Here is a 25731-nt window from a genome sequence, read left to right on the forward strand (position 1 = left end):
TTTCTACCCGTAAGTTCAAAATCTTTGCATTCTTTCTGAAACATTCACAGAGTTCCAAATAACAAAATGGAATAATCAAAAGGGAAACCCCACAACAGAGTATGCAGTAATAGTGGAAGGTACCATAGGTCTGGGCTAAGGTTTAAGTTAAAGGCCACTAACTTTTGTTTGAATTTTTTTAGTTGTAAAATAAGTCTGCTATACTAAATAACCATTCTCCTTCTCCTTCCCCTTCCCCCCCGAAAAGTTGCAATTAGAGATGTGAAAAGATAAAGAGCTAAGGCAGGGGTTCTCAAACTGGGGGTTGGGACCCCTTAGGAGGTCATGAGGTTATTACATGTGGGGGTCACGAGTTGTCAGCCTCCACCCTAAACCCTGCTTTGCCTCTAGCATTTATAATGGTGTTAAATATATAAAAAAGTGTTCTTACTTTATAAGGGGGTGGGGTCGCACTCAGAGGCTTGCTATGTGAAACGGGTCATCAGTACAAAAATTTGAGAACCACTGAGCTAAGGGATAAGAAGGAAGGTCCTCTCATGGATCAGTAACAGGTGAAAAGACAGAACACACACAGAAGGAATAAATGATTAGGTTTCAGAATGGAGAGAGGTAAATAGCAGTGTCCCCCAGGATCTTTACTGCCACCAGTGATGCTGAACATATTCATAAATGATCTGGAAAATGGGGTAAACAATGAGGTGGCAAAATGTGCAGACAATACAAAATTACTCAAGATAGTTAAGTCCAAAGCAGACTGCGAAGAGTTACAAAGGGATCTCACAAAACTGAGTGACTGGACAACAAAAAAGACGGTTACTCACCTTTGTAACTGTTGTTCTTCGAGATGTGTTGCTCATATCCATTCCAGTTAGGTGTGTGCGTGCCGCGTGCATGTTTGTCGGAAGACTTTTTACCCTAGCAACACTCGGTGGGTCGTCTGGGCGCTCCCTGGAGTGGCGCCGCTATGGCACTGGATATATACCCCAGCCAACCCAGCCACCCTTCAGTTCCTTCTTGCTGGCTACTCCGATAGTAGGGAAGGAGGGTGGGTTTGGAATGGATATGAGCAACACATCTCGAAGAACAACAGTTACAAAGGTGAGTAACCGTCTTTTCTTCTTCGAGTGATTGCTCATATCCATTCCAGTTAGGTGATTCCCAAGCCTTACCTAGGTGGAGGGGTCGGAGTGAGATGTGGCAGAGTGCAAAACCGCTGAGCCGAAGGCTGCATCATCTCTAGACTGTTGGACCAGAGCGTAGTGCGAAGCAAAGGTGTGGACCGAGGACCAGGTAGCTGTGCGACATATCTCCTGGATTGGTACATGGGCCAGGAAGGCGGCTGATGAAGCCTGAGGTCTGGTACAATGTGCAGTGAGATGGCCCGAGGGAACATGAGCCAGGTCATAGCATGTGCGTATGCACGCCATCACCCAAGAGGAGATCCTCTGGGAGGAGACAGGAAGGCCTTTCATCCGGTCAGCCACTGCAACGAAGAGTTGGGGGGATTTTCAGAAGGGCTTCGTCCGATTGATATAAAAAGCGAGCGCCCTATGGATATCTAAGGAGTATAACTGCTGTTCCCGTCGAGATGAGTGAGGCTTCGGGAAGAAGACCGGAAGGAAGATGTCCTGATTGGTATGGAAGGCCGACACCACCTTAGGGAGGAATGCCGGATGTGGTCGCAACTGTACCTTGGCCTTGTAAAAGACAGTATACGGTGGGTCCACTGTAAGCGCTCGAAGTTCGGAGACCCGTCTGGCCAATGTAATGGCTACTAGAAAAACTGTCTTGCAGGAAAGGTATAGTAGTGAGCAAGCTGACAACGGCTTGAATGGCGAAAGCATAAGCCTGTTTAGGACTAGATTGAGGTCCCAGGTAGGGGCAGGGCGGCATACTTGGGGGTAGAGGCGCTCCAGGCCCTTGAGAAATCTAGTAACTAAAGGGTGGGAAAACACAGAGTGGCCACCCTCTCCTGGATGGAATGTGGAGATGGCTGCCAAGTGCACCCTCAGAGAAGATATCGCCAGGCCCTGCTGCTTAAGGGACCAGAGGTAGTCCAAGATAGTGGGGATCGAGACCTGAAAGGGAGTAGTATTCTGCGTTTCACACCAGCAGGAGAAACGTTTCCACTTGGCCAGATATGTTGACTGAGTGGAAGATTTCTGCTACTCAGGAGTATATGTTGTACCGGAGCGGAGCAGCGTAACTCTGACCTGTTTAGCCATGCAGGAGCCACGCCGTAAGGTGAAGGGCCTGCAGGTCCGGGTGGCGAAGACTGCTGTGGTCCTGCGTTATGAGGTCCGGGTGGAGAGGCAGGGTAATTGGGCTGGCTATGGACAGGTTGAGCAGTGTGGTGTACCAGTGCTGTCTGGGCCATGCTGGCGCGATCATGATTAGGTGTGCTCTGTCCCTGCGGAGTTTTATCAAGCCCTTGTGAACCAGCGGGAACGGTGGGAAGGCATAGAGCAGCCAGTGCTTCCACGACATGAGGAATGCGTCCGAGATTGATCCCAGTGAAAGACCCTGGAAGGAGCAGAATGCTTGGCATTTCCTGTGCGAGAGGCGAACAGGTCTATGTGGGGAAAGCTCCACTTCTGGAAGACCGAATGAATAACATCTGGTCTTATCGACCATTCATGACAGAGGAAGGATCTGCTCAGCTGATCCGCTAGAGTGTTCCGAACCCCTGGGAGAAAAGACGCTACCAGGTCTATTGAGTGGGCTATGCAGAAGTCCCAGAGTCGGATGGTCTCCTGACAGAGGGGGGAAGATTGAGTCCCTCCCTGTTTGTTGATATAATACATGACCGTTGTGTTGTCTATAAACACTGAGACATAATGGCTGTGTAGATGCTGCTGGAATGTCTGGCACGCCAGGCGGGCTGCTCTCAGCTCTCGGACATTTATGTGAAGCGTCAGCTCCTGCGATTACCAAAGGCCCTGGGTAAGAAGGTGTCCGAAGTGAGCCCCCCATCCGAGAGATGACGAGTCCGTCGTCAGGGATAGTGAAGGTTGTGGCGGATGGAACGGTAACCCTGCACATACCAGGGAGGGGGTTAGCCACCAGTCGAGGAAGCGTAGGGTGCTTGGTGAGATGGTGACTATTGTGTCTATTGGGTCCCTGCCCGGACGGTAGACTGAACTGAGCCACGTTTGGAGGGGTAGGAGGTGGAGCCTGGCATATTTGGTCACATAAGTACATGCAGCCATGTGACCCAGGAGACCGAGACAGGTGCGAGCCGAGGTCGTCGGGAAGTTCTGCAGACCTCGAATGATCGTTGCCATTGCCTGGAATCGTGGCTGGGGTAGGTAGGCCTTGGCTAGGTTGGAGTCCAGGGTAGCTCCTATGAAGTCTAGCCTTTGTGTGGGGACCAGTGTGGATTTCTCCGTATTGAGCATCAGGCCTAAGCTTGTGAATAGGTCCCTGACAATGCGTACATGCTGCCTGACCTGTGTCTTGGAGGTCCCTCTGATGAGCCAGTCGTCCAGATATGGGAATACGTGTATCCAACGTCGGCGGAGGTGTGCGGCGACTACGGCCTTACACTTTGTAAACACCGTTGGGGCCATGGAGAGGCCAAAGGGGAGGACCATAAATTGGAAGTGCTGGCGGCTGGCTACAAAGTGAAGATACTCCTGTGTGGAGGAAAAATGGCGATGTGAAAGTACGAGTCCTTCATATCGAGGGAAGCATACCAGTCTCCAGGATCCAAGGACAGGATAATGGTCCCCAGGGAGACCATGCGGAACTTATCATGAACTTGTTGAGGCCTCGCAGGTCTAGGATGGGCCTGAGGCCACCTTTCGATTTGGGGATCAGAAAGTAACGAGAGTAAAACCCTTTGCCCTTTTCATCTTGTGGAACCTCCTTTATTGCTCCTATAGCGAGGAGCGTCTGCACCTCTTGTAGGAGGAATTGCTCGTGAGAGGAGTCCCTGAAGAGGGACTGGGTTGGAGGGTGGGAAGGTGAGGATGAAACAAATTGGAGGTGGTATCCTTGTTTCACCGTGCATAGGACCCAGAGGTCTGAGGTCAATTGGGACCACGCCAGGAGGAAGTAGGAGAGGTGGTTGGAGAAGGGAGGAAAAGGATCCTGTCCTGAAACTGGTACGCCGTCCTTGGGCGTACCTTCAAAATGCAGACTTAGGTCCCGCTGGTGGTTTTGAGGGGCCGTGGTTTTGGCCCCCTTGGGGTCCGGACTGGTGTCTACGGCCACCCCGCCCTCGCCATCTGCTAAAGTCTTGCCTGTGTCTGGGCACAAAGTACAGGTGGTGAGTCTGGGGACGGAAAGGTCTGCGTTGGGTCACAGGTGTATTCATGCCCAAAGAACGCATGATGACCCTGTTGTCTTTCAAGCTTTGTATCCTGGGGTCAGTCTTCTCTGAGAACAGACCCTTACCATCAAAGGGTAAGTCCTGGATGGTATATTGTAACTCAGGCGGGAGGTTGGAAACCTGTAGCCATGAGATGCGTCTCATGGTGATACCGGAGGCCAGACTTCTGGCTGCTGAGTCGGCCGCATCTAGAGAAGCCTGGAGGGAGGTTCTGGCCACCTTTTCCCCTTCCTCTAGGAATGCAGTGAATTCCTGATGGGAGTCCAGGGGGAGTAGTTCTGTAAATCTACCTACCTCTGCCCAGGTATTGTAGCTATAATGGCTGAGTAGAGCCTGCTGATTTGCCACCTGGAGCTGTAGGGCGCCTGCCGAATACACCTTGCGGCCGAGTAGATCCATTCGCCTAGCCTCCTTTGACTTTGGGGCTGGCGCCTGTTGGCCATGGTGCTCCTTCTCACTGACCGATTGGACAACTAGCGAGGAGGGTGGACATATAGATACTCGTACCCCTGAGAGGGTACCATATATTTACGTCGACCCCCTTTGCCGTAGGGGGGATGGAGGCTGGGGACTGCCATAAGGTGTCTGCATTGGCCTGGATGGCCCTGATAAAGGGCAAAGCCACCCTAGTGGGGGTATCTGCCGACAGGATGTTCACTACAGGGTCGTCGACTTCCGGGACCTCCTCCACCTGGAGGTTCATGTTGAGCGCTACTCTCCTGAGGAGGTCCTGATGGGCTCTTAGGTCTATTGGAGGCGGCCCTGAGGAGGAAGTCCCTGCCACTGCCTCATCTGGAGAGGAAGAGGATGAAATGCCGGGGACAAGCGGGTCCTGTATGGCCTCTTGCTCATGCGCCAGTTCCTGCTCCAGCGGCACCGGGGAACCGGGTGGGTGGACTAGTGGCTCTTCCATCCCGGGTGGAGGAGGATGGCTAACTGTGGCCTCTGTGCTCGGTGCTCTGATGAAGCGGAGCGGGCTGGAACTAGCGGAGCACCTTGGGCCTGGTGGTACGCCCAAGGTGTCCAAAAGGACCACTGGTGAGGTCCTGGGTCCTGAGACCGGGCTTCTTGAAACACTCCAGTGGGCACATTGGAATCGCGGTATTTGGCCATAGTAGCTGTCCGCGTGGGAGGACACTGATGTATGTCTGGATGGCCATGGAGGAGCGGAGAAGCCTTGTGCAGATGTTCCAACGGACCTCGCTCCTCTACGTATCGGGGACCGGTGCCGGGACGTATAACGGTACCAGGATCGAGAGCGGGATCTGCGACCAGATTGGCGCCGGGAGGTCGACTGAGATCTCGAATCCCGGCATTGTGAATGGCTTCGGGAGGCACGGTGCCTGGAGCGGTGCCGAGAACTGGAGCAGTGCGGCGGGTAGTGAGCTGGTGAACGAGAGTCCAACTGGTGCCGCAAGTCTGACTGGTGCCGTGTAGTAGAACGGTGCTGGGACTGCGAGCGGCGTCGAAAGTGGGAGCATCGTCTGGACCTGGAGCATCTGCGGGACCGCGATTGTGAGTGGTGCCAGTTCGCTGTGCTGACAGAGGGTGGTCTAATCAAGGTCGGCTTGCCTATTGATTGTATTACCCTCACCGGCGGTGCCGGGGGTAGAGGCAGTGCTGAGTCTGTCAAGGCGATCAGGTCCCTCGCCGCTGAGAACGCCTCTGGCGTGGACGGCATGGTGAGCTCTACCGCGGCACGCGCCGGGGAGCTAACAGGCGCCGGACTCGATGGCCCTTGTGGGACCGGAATTGACGGAATAGTCGGTGCCGCAGTGGGTGTCAGCGCCGGGCGATCCGACCTAGGCGTACTCTCTGGCTGCGGTGCGGGCGGTGTCGAAGCAGCAGGAGTCTTGGCCTTCCTCAACCTCGGGGAGAGGGAGTGTCTTGGAGCCGACTTCGGCGCTGGCGACGTCTGGTGCCGAGAGTCTTTGGGTGTACCGGTGCGGTCCGGTGCCGTGGAGGCGCTTCTGCTCACCAACTGACCAGCGCTCGGTGCCGAAGGTGGAGGGGTGAGAGCCGCCTCCATGAGGAGCTGTTTAAGCCTGATATCCTGCTCCTTTTTGTTCGCAACTTAAAAGCCTTGCAAATGGGGCACTTAGCTGTCAAGTGCGATTCCCCGAGGCACTTCAAACAGGAGTCGTGCGGATCTCCTGTCGGCATCGGCCTGTGGCAGGCCGAGCACGGTTTGAAACCTGGTGAGCCGGGCATGGGCTCCGGCACCGGGTGCCGGGAAGGAGCTACTCCCCGAACCCCGCTAACTATTACTAAACTAACTATGCTATCAGGAAGAAACGTATAACTATATATATAAAGAATTATAACTATATACACAATAATGAACGAGAAACTACGAGTAGCTAGGGGAGCGGAGGTCAGCTAAGCCACACTCCACTGTTCCAATGACCGACATGAGCGGTAAGAAGGAACTGAAGGGTGGCTGGGGTATATATCTGGTGCCATAGCGGTGCCACTCCAGGGGGCGCTCAGCCGACCCACCGAGTGTTGCTAGGGTAAAAAGTCTTTCAACAAATGTGCACGCAGTGCGCGCACACCTAACTGGAATGGATATGAGCAATCACTCGAAGAAGAATAGCAGATAACATTCAGTGTTGATAAATGCAAAGTACTGTACATTGGAAAACATAATCCCAACGATGGGATCTAAATTAGCTGTTACCTCTCAACAAAGAGATCTTGGAGTCATTGTGGATAGTTCTCTGAAAATGTCCACTCAATGTGCACTAGCAGTTAAAAAACTAACTGAATGTTAGGAACCATTAGGAAAGGGATAGATAATAAAACAGACAATATCATAATATCACTATATAATTCCTTGATACTTCCTCACCTTGAATATTGCATGCAGTTCTGATCACCCCATCTCAAAAAAGATACATTAGAATTTAAAAAGGTATAGAGGAAGGGCAACAAAGATGATTAGGGGTATGGAACAGCTTCTGTATGAGGAGATACCTGACTTTTCAGCTTGGAAAAGACACGACTAAGAGGGAATATGATAGAGGTCCATAAAATCATGACTGGTATGGAGGATGGGAATAAAGAAGTGTTATTTACTCCTTCACATAACACAAGAACCACGAGTCACCCAATGAAATTAATAGGCAGCAGGTTTAAAGCAAACAAAAGGAAGTACTGCTTCACACAACACACAGTCACCCTGTGGAATTTGTTGCCAGGGGATATTGTGAAGGCCAAAATTATAATGGGGTTCAAAAAAGAACTAGATAAGTTCATGGAGGACAGGTCCATCAATGGTTACCCCATGCTCTGGGTGTCCCCAGCTCTGACTGCCAGAAGCTGGGAGTGGACGACAGGGGATGGGATCACTCGATGACTGCCTGTTCTGTTCATTTCTTCTGAATCACTTGGCATTGGCCACTCTCAGGAAACAAGATACTGGGCTGGATGTACCACTGGTCTCACCCAGTATGGCCATTTTTGAAAAGTAAATTAGTTTGCAATGGAGTATGACTAATTTATACTCCTCCCCATCCTCCCCCTCCAAAAAAAAATCCTCCCCAAAACCTTGCTCTTTGAATGTAAACTATAGATTTTATACATTTCTCCCTGTCTGATTACTATTTACACTGAGTGAGTCAAATTCATTCCATTTAATTTAAAAGAGTTATATCAGAGAATGAATTTGGTCCTATAGGAATCATACCTTAAAGGAGAACTTTAAGGAATGTAGCAAGACTACCTAGCAGGTGGTCTTTGGCTTTACTGACAGGCTGTCATAATTTAAATTTTACCCTTAAGTGTGCTAAAATGAGTCTAAAACTTGGATCATTCCACGTATGTCCAGCTAAATGCCATGGACTGACTACCATGTCAGGTTCTTCTGACTACAAGAATAAGATTGGCATTTCCAAGGCATAGGCCTTGGGCCTCAAAAGGTTAGCCAACCATAATAACTGAATCTAAGAACTATGAGAATCAGCGTAGTGATCTTCTCTTTCTTAGCTGTCTCTATCGAGTATCAGGCCCAGGTTATCTGCCTGGAAGTGCTGTGTGTTGACATTAGGCTGACCACAAGATTATTCTCTTGTTTTACATCCTGACTGATGGAAAAACATGTGCCAATAGAAGCGCAAGATACCAACATTTATTTAGACGGTAAACTCTTCAAGGCACAGACTATCACTGTATTTTTACAGTGCCTAGCACAAAAGGGTCCTGTTCTTGGTTGACCTTGAAGCACTACTGCAATACAAATAATAAATAAAAACAATTATATTTTCAGACCGACTGTAATTGATATTTACGTATATTTTCCATAAAACTTATCCCTCAAAATATGACTTTTCTAGAATTTGGATATTTACTGATAAAGCCCCACCAAAATCTGGACCAAGGAACGTCTATACACAGCTCTCTGTAAAACACATACTTTAAATGGTAAGATTTTCTCAATTCCTACAAGTGGTTGAAAAATGGTGGTATAAAAATCTTTCTGGAAAATGCTGAAGGAACAGTATGTTTACAAAAGGAAAAAAGAGTTGATGAGCAACTTAGAGTTTGCCAATGAAAATACAAATGTCCAGCTCACCATTCAGGGTCAAGGATGTGGAAAATAAATATGAAAGAATTATCTTTAAATAGAATTTATGGTATGAATCAAGCTGACAAAAGGCAAGAAATTCAAAGTTCAGGCTGATATTCCATCCTCAGCTAACCCCATTTTGAGTTTTTCAAACTTTGTAATAGCAACAAGGACAGATTTTAACCCTCACTCTTCTGTGTGTTAAAGAAAGATACTAAACACATTTATAGATTGCACAGTAGGATGAGCTGAGGACAGGATAGCCACGATTTTCTTTTAAACAAACAAAGTGAAGGAAGCCAGACTGAATTCTCCAAAAGTTTCCTTTATTCATGAAAGAAATATATCATGGTCCTATCCAGCTTCCCCTCACTGTGCTAAGCAGTGCATCTCATTTCTGTTCTGAACAGTGCAGTTGAGAACTTAAGAATGGCCACATTGGGTCAGACCAATGGTCCATTTAACCTAGTATCCTGTCTCCCAACAGTGGCCAATGCCAGGTGCTTCAGAGGGAATGAACAAAACAGGGCAATTATTGAGTGATCCATCCCCTGTCATCCACTCCCAGCTTCTGGCAATCTTAGAGGCTAATAGCCACTGATGGACCCATCCTCCATTAACTTCTATCATTCTTTTTTTAATCCATTTATACTTTTGGCCTTCACAACATCCCCGGTAATGAGTTCCAGGTTGCTTGTGAATTGTGTGAAGAAGTATTTCCTTACATTTGTTTTAAATCTGCTGCTTATTATGTTCACTGAGTGACCCTGGTTCTTGTATTATGTGAAAGGGTAAAAAACACATCCTTATTCAGCCAAAACAACAAGGAGTACTTGTGGCATTTTGGAACATAAGAATGGCCATACTGGGTAAGACCAAAGGTCCATCCAGCCCAGTATCCTCTCTGCCAACAGTGGCCAATGCCAGGTGCCTCAGAGGGAGTGAACGTAACAAGTAATGACCAAGTGATCTCATTACACAAACTAAGAACTATTTCCCCATGCTAATTTTCCCCCCCTACCGTTACTCACACCTTCTTGTCAACTGTTTGAAATGGGTCACCCTGATTACCACTACAAAAGTGATTTTTTCTCCTGCTGATGATAGCCCACTTTAATTGAATTGTCTCGTTAGAATTGGTAAGGCAACCCCCTCTTTTCATGTACTCTGTATATGTATCTTCCACTCCATGCATCTGATGAAATGGGTTTTAGCCCACGAAAGCTTATGCCCAAATACATTTGTTAGTCTCTAAGGTGCTACAAATACTCCTCGTTGTTTTTTGCTGATACAGACTAACATGGCTACCAATCTGAAACATCCTTATTCACTGGCTCCAAGTAAGTTTGCCCTATATGCTTTCTTGACTTTACTGAGAGTGGATGGCAAGGGTGCCAGTTGTACTGGAGATTTTTATGATCTGGACATATCTCCTTCAGGAAATGGACTGAAACTTCTGACTCATTTCAGATAGGCCTCTGGATAGCTGTTAGGTGGCAATCTTTATTAATCGTTCCTGACCTAGGGTGGATTTTAAACTTGTACTTCAGAGGTGAAAGGCTCCCCATTCCATTCCCTTTCCAGTCACCTTGCTCAGCCTTAAATTTTTATTTCCTAGTTCCTTGCAGGTAAAGCTAAATACTGAATTTTCTATATTATAATTTATTTTATCTTAAATCTTCTATACAAGGTTCTAAAATGTACATTTTAAAAGAACCTTAAGTTTTATTCTATGCTACAAACTATTTGCTCAGTTACCACCACCTGCCCCCAAGTTGCGTTTTAACTGAAGAGCAGTAGAAGTAATTTCTTTTGGAAATTGGTAAAAATAAAAAAATAGTTTAGGATCTAAGACCTGACATCTTACCACTGCTTCTTAAAGAACAAAGCAGCATTTACAGCGTTCCTAGGGATTCAGGATTTTGAGTTTCTTATCTCATCCTGGTAAGCTGAAATACCAACTGATACTCTGTTAGGACCATAAGCTCTAGGGGCAGGGACTCTTAGTTGTATATTTATAGAGTGCCTAGTACATGGGGCCTCTAAGCTCTACCACAATACAAACAAAAATAATCACAACTACATTTCAGTTTATTTTTTCTGCTGTTGGGGAAGAGGGCACTGTCTTCCACATGCTGTTGGCAATTAGATGCTTCAATGGAAAGCAGGAAAGTATAGAATCTTATGACATAGTAATAGGAAGGACATTAGATGGTATTATCTGGACACGTGCCCAACTTTACATATCTACAATGCTTTAATGCAGAGTACCATAGTAACATTTCTTATTTGTAGAATGCACCCAATTACACTCAATTAAAGAGGGTAATGTTTCCTAATTGCAATCTCTCCACAAACCATGCTCTTAGAAGCCAGTGAGATGAAAGGGTGGAGAATATGAAAGAATTACATTTAAATAGATGATTACACATCTTCCTACCTAAATAAGATTCTTTCTAGAAGTTTTGAAAATGTTTGCAAAAGACCTGAATTGAGTTTTACAGGTATTAAACCATTATGCAAACATCCTGGATTGAGACACAATATTTTTGAGAAGGATGGTAATATCTTGCTCCCAAAAGAATAGGCTTTATATACAGTAGGGACAGATCACTTAGTCCAGAAGAACACCCTGTGTCTGGATCATGGCATTACAAAATTCAGGCCAGCGCCTGGGCAGACTGTGGAAGGAGCTCTTTGTGCAGGAACCAGTCAGAATTGTGTCCTATACTAAGGTGCTCTGCTGCTATGACGAGTCTCCTGCTTGCTGCCAGATATTGCTCCACTATGATTCACTAGAGTATCTTTCACAACTAGGTTTTTAAAAGAATAAACACACCAACAAAAAAATTTGGCAGGGATTTTGTGTGGGGGAAAACAATTAAGCAAACCTCAAAGCATTTTATAATTCAAAGGTGGAGCAAGCTCATCAGGCCCAGATTAGCCCCAATGTTAGGCTAGACAATTATACAGCTTCATCTTTGTAAGGAATCTGGGAAAATGAGTGGAAAGGAAGATGATGTGCACAACAGGAGGAATGATGAGGCAATAATAAAGTAGCTCAGCACTAAGTTAAAGTTTGCAGAGAGAAAGCACAAAAACAAAAGAACAGTGCAAGAATCATTGAGCATATATTATGGATCTTGATCTGCATGTCGACACTTAGGCTGGTTTATATATTCTCAGTGAAAAGCTTCTAAGATGGTCAGAACTTGATTTTTGAGGGTTACAGAAGAATGGAGTGGCGTGCTTGGGTCAAAGTTATCTCTAATGAAATTGTACATGTAGAGGCAAGTGGTGAACAAGAAGAGAAGGATAATTCTATACAAAAATGAACAACATTTTTAAAATCAACTAAATGACAGCAAGCTGGAAAGTGCACATTAGCTGGGCATGTAAAGCTGTAATAGCAAAATATCCCTCTAGAGGGAAAGCGGCATTATATTATGTTTAAACCTGAATTACATAAACATCAACCCTGACAGCAAAGTTATAAATGTCATATGCTCTTAGTTAATAGCAACAGATCTTCCCATGAAAATGTGCTTTAACTAGATGGAAATCCAAATGTGGAAAAAGCAAATGAATGATTACTAGCCTTTTAAAAATTCAAATTCAATATATATATTTTTAAAATGCTAAAAGCAAACAGCTATATTCCTTTCATTAATGGGGAAGAAGAAAGGAGCTAGTTTATTGTGACTTTTTTAAAAGCAGCATTTTAGAAAGAGAAAGGATGTGAAAGAAGAGTGTCTAAATGACTGTTTGTTATGCCTTGCACCTTATGTCCAATAAAAGCTGTGAATTTGGGTTTTGTTTTGAGCTCCCTTTCTCCTACAGCACACCTGGGCGAATCAATCTAAGTGAAGCTATAGGTAATGACAGGGGAGGTAATAAAATAGGCAAATAATGAACCAGCTGTCAAACTTACCCAGTGTGTACAGATCTGAAGAGATTATCTGAATACACCTGTTATGTTCAAGTACCTACTTCATGTTTAAACTTCACTTTAGGGCTTCTTAAGTTTCAGATGCAAATTAAGTCTATTCAAGATTAGAGGAGCATTTCTACACGTTTTCTTGAAATGACAAGTATTATTTTCCTGCATAACAGGAAGGGGGAAAACCCCCAATGTATCAAGTTAACTATTCATTCATTTCTCAGCCACTGATTCAAAACAATTTCAAAACATTAAGGGATGATAAGTACTTTCCATTTCCTTCTCGCAACAAAGGTACCTGTAACTTCATTTATGTGAGAACAGATACAAAAGTATTAGGTGGGCTTTTTGTGTGTGTACGTGGGTGGAAATATGTAGTGACTTTTATCTGATGTGATTAAAATATATAGTGTAAATATATATAGCTAGTTATGGCCTCGTAGGCAGAGTTGGAAGAATACAAGCCTGTCCTTACAGATTGTGTGTGTCCGCGCATGTATTACTGTAATTGCTCATGAAAATGATCATCTGAATGTCAAAGTAGCTATTTCAATGCCTACAATGCACTCACTGCTTAGGAAAATGTAATATAAACACACACACATATAAATATATATCTACACATACAAATGTGAAAGGTATAATATGATACATATTATACATATATGTACACATCACAAACATGTTAAAGAATAAAAAAACTCACATGAACGGAAATGAACTGAATGTTAAGGCTGAAATTCAGCCTAGTATTAAACTTAATGCTTGAGTATCACATAAAAGCATACAACTTTACTCAAACTTCAGATACAACAAAGCATATGCCCTGATGCAGGAAACCATCCTCATTCAATTATTATTATTATTAATCATGTTTATTATGGTAGTGCCGAAGGGCCGACCAAGGTGGAGCTCCACTGTGTTAGGCACTGTATAAACAGAGAGCAATAGACAGTCCCTGCCTCGAAGAGCTTACAATCTAAAAAGACAAGACAGACACAGGGTAGGAAAGGGATAGAATACACAAGCAGGGTGAACAATGTGATGGAGGCAAACATCCTATCAGTTCCATGATTTTTTTTTCCAGAGTGGAGGTGGAAGGGTGTTAGTGGGTGGGTTTATGGAAAATAGATCCTGTCAAACTAACTTAATTTTTTTGGATGAGATTATAAATTTGGTTAATAAAGGTTATAGTGTTGATGTAATATTCTTCAACTTTTGTAAGGCATTTGACTTGGTACCACAGAACATTGTCACTGAAAAACTAAAATGATATAAAATTAACATGGGACTCATTAAATGGATTAAAAGCTGTCTGCCTGCTAGGTCTCAAAGTACAATTGTAAATAGGGAATTATCATCAAGTGGCTATATTTATAGCACGATCCCATATGGCTCAGTTCTTGGCCCAATGCTATTTAACCATTTTATCAATGATTAGGAAAAAACATAAAACTGATAAAGATTGCAGATAACCCAAAAACTGAGGGAGTGGTAAATAACAAAGAGGACAGGTTACTGGTACAGAGTGATTGGATTGCTTGGTTAGCTGGATGCAAGCAAACAGTATGCATTTTAATATGGCTAAATATAAATGTATACATTATAGAATAAAAAATGTAGGCTATATTTACAGGATGGGGGACTTAATGCTCAGAAGCAGTAACTCGGAAAAAGATTAAGAGGTTGTAGTGGATAATCAGCTGAACATGAGCTCCCACTGCAATGCTGTAGCCAAAAGGGCTAATGTGATCCTGGGATGAATAAAGAGGGGAATCTTGAGGAGTAGAGATATAAGTGGGAGATTGTCCTGTTGAAAGTCTCTGGGTAAGGATAAAAGGGGTAAAAAACAAGGGTGATATCACAGTATGGCCACTTAACCAAGAAGAACAGGTTGATGAGGCTTTCCAAACCACAGGACTTGGAGGAGATGGGGAGCTTCAATTACCCAACATCTATTGGGAAAATTATACAGCAGGGCACAGATTATCCAACAAGCTCTTCGAATGCATTGGAGACAACTTTTTATTACAGAAAGTGGAGAAGGTGACTAGGGGAGAGGCTGTTCTAGATTTGATTCTTATAAATAAGGAAGAACTGGCTGAGAATTTGAAGGTGAAAGGCAGCCTGGTTGAAAGTGATCCAGAAATGACCGAGTTCATGCTTCTAAGGAATGGTAGGAGGGAAAGCAGCAGAATAAAGACAGTGGACTTCAAGATGTAGACTTTAGCAAACTCAGATAATTGGTAGGTAAGATCCCGAGGGAAGCAAGTCTAAGGGGAAAAAAAAAGTTCAGGACAGTTGGCAGTTTTTTTAAAGAGCTATTATTAAGGGCACGAGAGAAAACTACCCCAATGCATAGGAAAGATAGGAAGTATGGTAAGAGACTCCCTGACTTAACCAGGAGATCTTCAACAACTTGACATTTGAAAAAGAATCGTAGACAAAGTGGAAAATAGGTCAGATTACGAAGGATGAATATAAAAAAACCAACACAAGCATGTAGTGACAAAATTAGAAAGGCCAAGGCACAAAAAAGATTAAACTATCTAAGGGCATAAAGGGTAACAAGAAAACATTTTACAAATCCATTAGAAGTAAGGTTTCAGCCGTGTTAGTCTGTATCAGCAAAAACAACAAGGAGTCCCTGTGGCACCTTAGAGACTAACAAATTTATCTGGGCATAAGCTTTCATGGGCTAGAACCCACGAAACGTCTGATGAAGTGGGTTCTAGCCCACGAAACCTTATGCCCAAATAAATTTGTTAGTCTCTAGGATGCCATTAGAAGTAAGACGAAGATCAAGGACAGAGTAGGTTCATTGCTCATTGAGGAAGGAAAGGCAATAACAGAAAATGCAGCAATGACAGAAGTGCTAAATACCTTTATTGTTTTCGTTTTCACCAATAAGGTTAGCAGTGATCAGATGACAGAGGCTGTCTACACTACATATGCAAAAAAACACACACCCCGCGAGCGACATAAGATATACTGACATAAGCACAGCATGTGTGCACAGCATGATGTCGGTGGAAGAGCTTCTCCCACCAACATAGCTTTTGCTGCTTTTGGAGGTGGTTTTATTATGCTGACAGGAGAGCTCTCTCCTGTGAGCACAGAGCCTTCACCAGATGTGCTGCAGTGGTACAGCTGTATTGGTACAGCCGCGCTGCTGCAGCACTGTACATATAGACATGGCTTACTATAGAGAACATCAGTGTAAATGGGGTAGGATCTGAGACTAAAATAGAGAAGGAACAAGTTAAGAAGCACTAAAGGCTTATCTATACTTAGAACGCCACAGCTGCTGCACTGCTATAGCACTTCAGTGAAGATAGTACCTATGTTGATTGCATCTCCCATTGGCATAGATACTTCAGCTCCCCAAGAGTCAGTAGCTAGGTTGACACTGACCTAGTGCTGTCTCCACTGAGGGTTAGGTTGGTTTGCTCAGAGGTATTTCACATCCCTGAGTAACATAATTATACTGACCTAATTTCCTAGTGTAGACCAGGCCTAGACAAGTTAGATGTCTTCAAGTTGGCAGGGCCTGATGAAAGGCATTCTAGAATATTTAAGGAACTGACTGAAGAGACCTCTTTAGACATTAGTGATTATCTTTGAGAACTCATGGAGTACAGGAGAGATCCCAGAGGACTGGAAAAAAGCAAATATAGTACCTACCTATAAAAAGGGGACAACACAGGGAATTATAAACCAATTAACTTTGGTACCCAGAAAGATAATGGAGCAAATAATCAAACAATCAATTTGTAAGCACTTGGAAGATAATAAGGTAATAAGTAACAGTCAGCATTGATTTGTGAAGAAGAAATCATATCAAACCAACCTAATATCTTCTTTTGAGAGTATAGAAAGATTATTCTTTTCTATGGGGTGGGGGTGGGGGAAAGCAGATGTGATATATCTCAACTTCAGTAAGACTTTTGATACTGTCTCACATGACCTTCTCATACACAAACTAGGAAAACATAACCTAAATGAACCTACTATAAGGTGGGTACGAAAATTATACTCAGAGAATAATTATCAATGGTTCACAACCCAGAAGGGCATATCAAATGGGGGTCCTGCAGGAATCTGTCCTAGGTCAAGTTATACAGAATATCTTCATAAATGATTTGGATAATGGCATAGTGAAAGTTTGCAGATGATACCAAGCTGAGAGGAGTTGCAAGCACTTTGAAGGACAGGATTTGAATTCAAAATGATCTTGACAAACTGGGGAAATGAGGTCTGAAATAAATAGGATGAAATTCAACAAGGACAAATGCAAAGTACTACACATAGGAAGGAATAATCAACTGCACAAATACAAAATGAGAAATGACTGCATAGGAAGGAGTACTGTAGAAAAAGATCTGGGGGTATAGTGGTCACAAGCTAAATAAGAGTCAATAATGTAATACTGTTGCAAAAAACATGAATGGCATTCTGGGATGTATTAGCATGAAGGTTATAAGCAAGACTGAAAAAAAATGGGTTTGTTTAGTCTGGAGAAGAGAAGACTAAGGGGGGACATAAATCTTCAATTGTGTAAAAGGTGTTATAAAGAGGGAGGATGATAAATTGTTCTCCTTATCCACTGATGACAGGACTTAAACTGGACTTAAACTGTGGCAAGGGAGATTTAGGTTAGACATTATGAAAAACTTCCTATCTCTAAGGGTAGTCAAGCACTGGGACAAATTACCTAGGAAGGCTGTGGAATCTCCATCACTGGAGGTTTTAAAGAACAAGTTAGACAAATACATGTCAGGGATAGTCTGGATAGTACTTAATCCTGCCTCAGTGCAGGGAACTGGACTAGATGACCTACTGAGGTCCCTTCCAGTCCTATATGTCTCTGAGTCTATGATTTTATCTCTGTATTTGACATTGGTGCAACTGCTGCTGGAAAATTGTGTCCAGTTCTGGTGCTCACAATTCAGTACGGATGTTGATCAATTGGAGAAGGTCAGAGAAGAATCAAAAGAATGATTAAAGGATTGGAAGACATGCTTTACAGTGACAGACTCAAGGGGCTCAATTCATTTAGCTTAACAAAGAGAAGGTTATGGTGTTACTTGATTACAGTCTAGAAGTACCTACATTGGCAACAAATTTAATAATGGGCTCCTCAATCTAGCAGAGAAAGGTGTAAAATGATCCAATGGCTGGAAGTTGAAGCTATACAAATTCAGATTGGAAATAAGGCATACATTTTTAATAGTGAAGAGGGCAAGAGGTATAGGTGGAGAGTAAATCTGAGATGAAGAGACTATGAAGGGGTAAAAAGTGTGGGGGAAGGAATCAGAGGAGGTTGTAGAATACAGTCAATTAGCACAGGGCAAAGAAAGTACAGTAGAAATGTAGAATGTAGAATCTCAGAATGTCCAAAGGTCCCTGCTTTGGCTGCTCTGTCCCTATCCACTAGAGCAGGAGTTCTAAAACTGGTGGTCGTGTCCCCTCAGTGGGTCAGGAGGTTATTATATGGGGGGTCATGAGCTGTCAGCCTCCACCCGAAACCCCGCTTCACCTCCAGCATTTATAATAGTGTTAAATATATAAAAAAGTATTTTTAATTTATAAGGAGGGGGTTGTACTCAGAGTCTTGCTGTGTGAAAGGGGTCACCAGTACAAAAGTTTGAGAACCACTGTGTTAGAGTTTCTGGTTGGGTCCTCTCTGCAGTTTCCTCCCAAGTCCAGATGGTGAGATGGGAGTAGGGGGCACACCAGCTGGGACCTAATGCCCCCATAGAGTGTGTGTGGAAGCCTCTCCTGCACAGTTTGGGTCCAATGGGGTGCTGGGGGGAGGGGTGTCCCTTGGCTACTTCTGCCCCTATCAGCTGGAGTCTCTGATAAAACATCTCAGGAAAGCACTTAAGAACATGCTCAACTTTAAAGAAACAAAAAAGTCCTTTATGGGTATAGATCATGAGCTTTTGATACATGATATGCTCAGTAGGAAAAAAATTCAATGGGCTATCAGGTAGATGATAATTTTACAAGAATCATGTTATTGTTCTTTTGATAGGCTGTTAAATTGTCATATAAATATTTAAAAGGGGTAGCCATGTTAGTCTGTATCAGCAAAAATGAGGAGTCCTTGTGGCACCTTAGAGACTAACAAATTTATTTGGGAATAAGCTTTCATGGGCTATAACCCACTTGTGTAGTTGCTGGTGAGTATCTGTGTCAGGTTGGGGGGCTGTCCGTAAGCAAGGACTGGCCTGTCTCCCAAGGTCTGTGAGAGTGAAGGATCGTCTTCCAGGATCGGTTGTAGATACTTGTTGATGCGCTGGACAACCTATCCTGGAGGACGATACCGCAAGTCACAGCAACTACACACCACACAACAGAAACACTAACCCAGGAACCAATCCCTGCAACAAACCCCGTTGCCAGCTCTGTCCGCATATCTATTCAAGGGACACCATCATAGGACCTAACCACATCAGCCACACCATCAGACATCAAAAATTATAACATTCAAAAACCAGTAGGAGAGCACTTCACTCTTCCTGGACACTCAATGACTGACTTAAAAAATGGCCATTCTTCAACAAAGAACTTCGAAAACAGACTTCGAGAAACTGCAGAACTGTAATTAATTTGCAAACTTGACACCATGAAATTAGGCTTGAATAAAGACTGGGAATGGATGGGTTACTACAAAAAGTAATTTTCCCTCTATTATCAGAGGGGTAGCCGTGTTAGTCTGGATCTGTAAAAGCAGCAAAGAATCCTGTGGCACCTTATAGACTAACAGATGTTTTGGAGCATGAGCTTTCGTGGGTGAAAGCTCATGCTCCAAAACGTCTGTTAGTCTATAAGGTGCCACAGGATTCTTTGCTGCTTTCCCTCTATTGATATTCACACCTTCTTGTAAACTGTTGCGAATGGGCCACATCCACTCTGATTGAATTGGCCTCCTTAGCACTGACCCCCCCACTTGGTAAGGCATCTCCCATCGTTTCGTGTGTTATATATTAATACCTGCCTACTGTATTCTTCACTCCAATCACCTGATGAAGTGGATTCTAGCCCATGAAAGCTTATGCCCAAATCGATTTGTTAGTCTCTAAGGTGCCACAAGGACTCCATATAAATATTATAAATCTGTTATGTGTTCCTTATTAAGGCAATACCAAATTCACGACTATGAAAAATGCGTCACGGACACTGAAATCTGGTCACCCCCAAGAAATCTATTCTTTTGTATGCTTTTACCCTATACTATATAGATTTCACAGGGGAGACCAGCATTTCTCAAATTGGGGTCCTGCCCAAAAGGGAGTTTCAAGGGGTCACCAGGTTATTTTAGGGGGTTGCAGTATTGCCACTATTACTTCCGCGCTGCCTTCAAATCTCGGTGGCCAGAAAGTAGTGACTGTTGTTCGGTCGCCCAGCTCTTAAGGCAGCGTCCCGCCAGCAGCAGCACATAATTAAGGGTGGCAATACTGTGCCATGCCACCCTTACTTCTCCACTCCTGTCTTCAGAGCTGGACAGCTGGAGAGTGGCAGTTGCTAACTAAGGGCCCAGCTCTGCAGGCAGAAGTAAGGGTGGCAATACTACATGATGGGTCCATAGTGGCAGCCAGCCAGCAACTCAATCCTGGTGAGATTCTCACAATACGTTTTTTCAGTTAATTGCTGGTATCACCTTTCAGAAACAGCAGCACAAATGAGATTGTAACTTAAAATTAATTAAATGCATACGAGTTACAACATCAAATCTCTTCAGAGCTTCCTATTATGAACTAAGGGAAAATAATTATGAAGTTCAGCACCCTGCTTTCATCTGTCATGGATATTTACCACAAGAAGAAGCATGACACTTAATCTTATTAGCATTGAAAATATGTCCTGAGCACGTTACATATTTTGCAATTTCCCCATCCCCTTTTTGCCCCCAGGAACAAAAGTAAATGAGCTGCAAGAAGGCAGCTGTAAAAGGAGTATTAATGACACAAATATAAAGTGCTTAGCTTTGTTCTGGGTTCATACTCTGATGCATGACAGAGTCTGTGACATGACCTGTAAGCCATGATGGCCATTTCTGCTGTACCTAAGCGGCATTAGTTCATCCCTCTGAGCTTGGGGTATAACAATTTGAATGTAAGCACCACATCAGAAGCTCTCAGAGAGGCTAGGAATAGGAGAGAAATCTAAATGGCTAACTACAGGATATGGTATTAAGCACTTCTGATTCTTCAGTTAAAGTGCATGCAATCACTTCTATACAAAATACAGAAAAGCTTGGGCTTCACGGTGTCACAATACTAAGTCTACATTTACAAAAAAGGATGTTCTTTACTTCAAAACCACCCTTAAAAAACCTCAATAGACAAAGAGGTGAAAAATACATCTACTATTTTTTTAAACGTTTCTGCCCTAACATCTTCGACAACAGGAAAAGCAAAGCAAACGAAGAAACCAAAAAACAAAATGAAAATAACCCTTCCTCCCGCCCCTCCCCAAAAAACAAACCCCAAAACCAAAACCACAGAAACAAAAACAAAACATCCAGAAAACAGAGGGGATTTATTCTCCAGGGGTGATTTAGTACTGGCCACCGTCTTTATTTTGTTAGAGTGATGTTTTCTTAATAGGAACTTATCTATTACAGAGTCTATCATGCTGGCTCTCAAAACCTGAAGTCAAACAGAACTCAGAACTCAAGTAGATTTGATGATCTGGTGATGTCCTAATTGTGCTTTGTGGAGAATTTTAAACATAGTTATGATATTGCCAAAAAAATCAACTACCCAATCAGAACATTTCTTTGAACAATATTCAAAGTCAGACTGAAATGAAAAGAATTTGACTATTACACTTAGTCTTTATACAGCCCCTCAAACAGAACACAAACTCTGACTCATTTAAACAAAAAGAAAAAGATAATGCAAGGATTATATATTTCTATCACAGATACTTTACACTGGAGATGTGCCATGCCGGTTTGAAAAAGAAAAACTAAAACCTACATATAACACATCACATGTAATACCACAAAGGTGAACTATTGGCTCTACTTAAGTCAATGAGCATTTTGATCCCATGTGTCCAAGTACAAGCCTCTTGGCATCTGAACATTTAAATCAAATGAGAACTAGAAAAAAACACAAGACAGATAAATAGACAGATCTTAAAAGTAGTAGCTGGAGTTTTCCTTATTTAATAACATTGCCATATATAACAGTACTGTAGTGTGATTTCCACATATTCAAATTTTCACTTCAGTCTCTGTCTAATGGGTGCCCACTTCATATATCAAAATAAATGAAGTAAATAATAATAATAATACTCTGAACTTACTGAACTGTTTTTACTACACACATAAAACCTGAAAGAAAAAAAGATGATTAATGTAGGTGTGAATACAAACCTATCTTTGATGGTCCATGGGCTCTTATAACATATTTTGAAGGTAAATTAATACATCAATGTAACTATTACTATTTCTACAGAGGAAACGGATCTTTTTTCCCCCCATTATAATTATAAGACACTTCATTTGTTTTCGGCATAAATCAAGTGCTTGTCCTCTTTCACTACATCTTTGAAACTCACTTTATGACACACATCTTTCATCTGAGACCTGCAAACTATTTTTAAGAACACAGAATCCTTGTCAATAAAAAGGCTGTTCACAGTTGGGTTTCCAGAATAAAATTATTCACATTTGATCAATGAAGGTGACTCTCTGACTATGAAAACATGAGTGCTTACTACTCCAATATGGGATCTGTCCATCCTCCTATTACCTACATGGTTCACAACCCTTGCATATAGTTTTTTTCAAACTAACAATGTTATGTACTGGAATATGAACTAATATATTTCATATATAAAGGGTATTATGAAAATTCATATCCATCTAGGACAACTTTTCATTTGAAATTCTCCTTAAAACTCTAATGAGAATCTGAATCTCAAATTAAGAAAAAAATAGGATGTCTAGATCATATGAAAAAAATACTTAGAGCCAAATTCTGACCTGATTTGCAGTGTGCAATCCCATCAATTTCAATGAGATTGTGTGTTTGTGTGTGGGTGGCAGCCAGCACAGACTTTGGCCCTTAGGATAAATCAGAATTTTGGCTTATTCCGGGGGCGAGGGGGGGGGAAGAAATATATACATAGAAAGGAGAGGTTAACTTGTACAGTTACTGGAGTTCTTTGAGATGTGTCCCCCCTATGGGAGCGCCATGTCAGGATGTGCGCACATGCATGCACTCTTGGAAATTTTTGTCCGCTGTGTCTGCAGGTCCGTGCCTGCAGCCTGGATACCCACGTGTTCCAACACAAGAGTATATTGGAGGAGTGGACCTGCCACCACTTCAGTTTCTTCTCAACCAAATCCAACAAGAGACTTTGAGGCTGAGGATGGGTAGTAGAGCCCCCACAGGTCCACGCATCTTGAAGAACTCCAGAAACTGCATAAGGCAAGTAACTACTCTTCCTCCTTTGAGCAGTGTCCCTTTGGGTGCTCAGGAGTCTCCCAACCAGTACCTCCATGGAGGAGGGGGCTGAGGAAGTGGATTCAATACACATAATGGAACAGCATCATCGAAAGCATCAGCTCTGGAAGCAGGCGGAAGACAGTAGCGATGAGAAAATGTGTGTGATGAAGAGCAGGTGGCTGCCTTACAAGATGTCTGAGATAGGTATATTTTTCAGGAGAGTCACAGATATAGATCAAGATCTAACGGAGTGACCAATTACCCTTGGATGAACCCCAGTTTCATAGAAGGACTGGATTCACCCGGAAACCCATACAGACAGCTGTTGTGTAGATATTGTATGTCCTTTAATTCTTTGTGCAATTGAGATGAAGAGTTGAGGAGAAGCCCCAAAAGATCTAAACCTGCTTAGGTAAAAAGTGACACTTTTTTTATGTGCATTGTATGGAGGCTTGGGGTGAAGCACCAGTAAGTGAATCTCCTAATTAATGTGGAATTCTGAAGAAACTTTAGGCAGGAAGTGAGGGTGTGGTGTCACCTTATTTTAATAGGACACTGTATATGGTGGATCGGCCATCCAAGCTCCCCAGCTCTCCTGGCCAAGGTGATGGCTATGAGGAATGAAATAGGCAGGAAGGGAATGGAAACCCTTGATAGCTCATGTAACTGTCAATCACCATTGCCAATGGTTTGCTGTGAAATCAGGAGAGGATATCTAGTGGGATCCCACAAGGGTCAGACTAGGATCTAGTACTATTAAACATTTTTATTAATGACTAAGATAACAGAGTGGAGAGTATGCTTACAAAATTTGATGGATGACCCCAAGCTGGGAGTGGTTGCAAACACTTTGGAGGCCAGAATTAAAATTCAAAAAGATCTTGACAAATTAGAGAATTGGTCTGAATTCAACAAGATGAAATTCAATAAAGACGAGAAAGTACTTTACTTAGGAAAGAAAAATCAAACGCTCAACTACAAAATGGATGTCAACTCTGTGCTATGACTGACTTCTGATTTGGACAATTACATTCTATGTGCCATAAAATGGAGATGTAGAAACAAGTGCATTTTAAAATTTTTTTTTTTAAATCATTCAATCCCAAATAAATAATATGGACCCTTCTCATCTCCTACCTCCATTAGGACATTGCTCACAATTCAAATAGCTGTAATATCTAATGGAATTGATTGATACAGATATCCCATGATATTGTTTTGTATCGAATTGTTAGGTCATCTTGCATAGGGACATTTCGTGTGCTATTTTAATATAAACGTTTTCTCTTGTTAAATTCATGTGATGTCTTTGGCAGATATATATAAAACAGCCCAGAAAACCTGAAAAACAATATACAAATATCTTAAGAGTCTGGATAATGTCAGAAGACAAGCATCGCTTTTGTAGCTTCCAGTGGTCTCATCAATATCTCCTGATATTTATATAGCACAGTGCTTTCAATGCTGTTTATATCATGCATGGAGAGGCAAGGTGCCAAGGGAAGGAATTTACCCTCTCCTCTCTTCAAAAGGAAGAATGCTGTTCAAGTAGCTACAACGTAAGATGGTTTCTGATCATATCAGTGGAAAATAAGAGAGTGAATTCAGGTAGCTTGGGATCTTAACAAAATCTAAATAAAGGTGCAGGTACGACTTTATTCAGAGTATTCCTGTGTTTCATTTAACACATTCGAAGACACTTGCAGACCTTAGAAAAGAAAACATGCGTTTTTATTAAAATCATATATAAAAATGTCTATTTCCCTCTTTGCTCATATTTACTCCTTGGAAAATTGTGTCTGTAAAACAGGATAAAATTCTTTAGCTATTGGTAGGGAGATTATGACATCCAAGATAGCTCAGCTAATAAGCGTTTAGATACTATGATGATGGGCATCCTAGAAATACCATGGATCGAGAGTTACATTGGACTTAGTTCTACTGCATCCCTATTCCTTTAAATAGAACATTAACATGAAAAAACATATTGTGCACTAGTGTAATATAGCCCTCTTTGGACATTAGGTCCAATATCTGGAATATCTGCTATGAACATGTATTAGAGACAAACTATTTACTAGCATTTTCTACAGATTATAATCAACCTCAAGTTTACTTTAAAATGTCGCTATTGCCTCAGGACGCAAGCCCACCATAGAATCAATTGCAAGGTTCCACAATTCAGAGACCTACTTTTATACTAACCATTTCCATTAATAGGGAAACTACTAAACAAACATGGCCATTAAAAATTATTAGTAAGACACTTATCTCCATATCAGTATTGAACATAGGAAAGTCTGACGTGACTCTGTAGCCTCTTTAAAATTGCTTCAGATTTTTTGATTTGTTAAGTTCAACATCTGCAGGGTTAACAGATCTTTTGCAAATATTTTATAAGACCTAGCTAACAAAGGTCCTT

The 25731-nt window shown here is 42.8% G+C and overlaps 1 protein-coding gene across 4 annotated transcripts in view; it reads right to left on the bottom strand.

Annotated features, from left to right (window-relative positions):
* ATG7 (autophagy related 7) overlaps positions 1–25731 on the bottom strand; it is a 252195-nt gene that overhangs the window by 24417 nt on the left and 202047 nt on the right. The gene's annotated exons all lie outside the window — the stretch shown is intronic.

This window comes from Gopherus flavomarginatus, chromosome 6, assembly GCF_025201925.1.
Source record: "Gopherus flavomarginatus isolate rGopFla2 chromosome 6, rGopFla2.mat.asm, whole genome shotgun sequence".
Lineage (NCBI taxonomy): Eukaryota > Metazoa > Chordata > Testudines > Testudinidae > Gopherus > Gopherus flavomarginatus.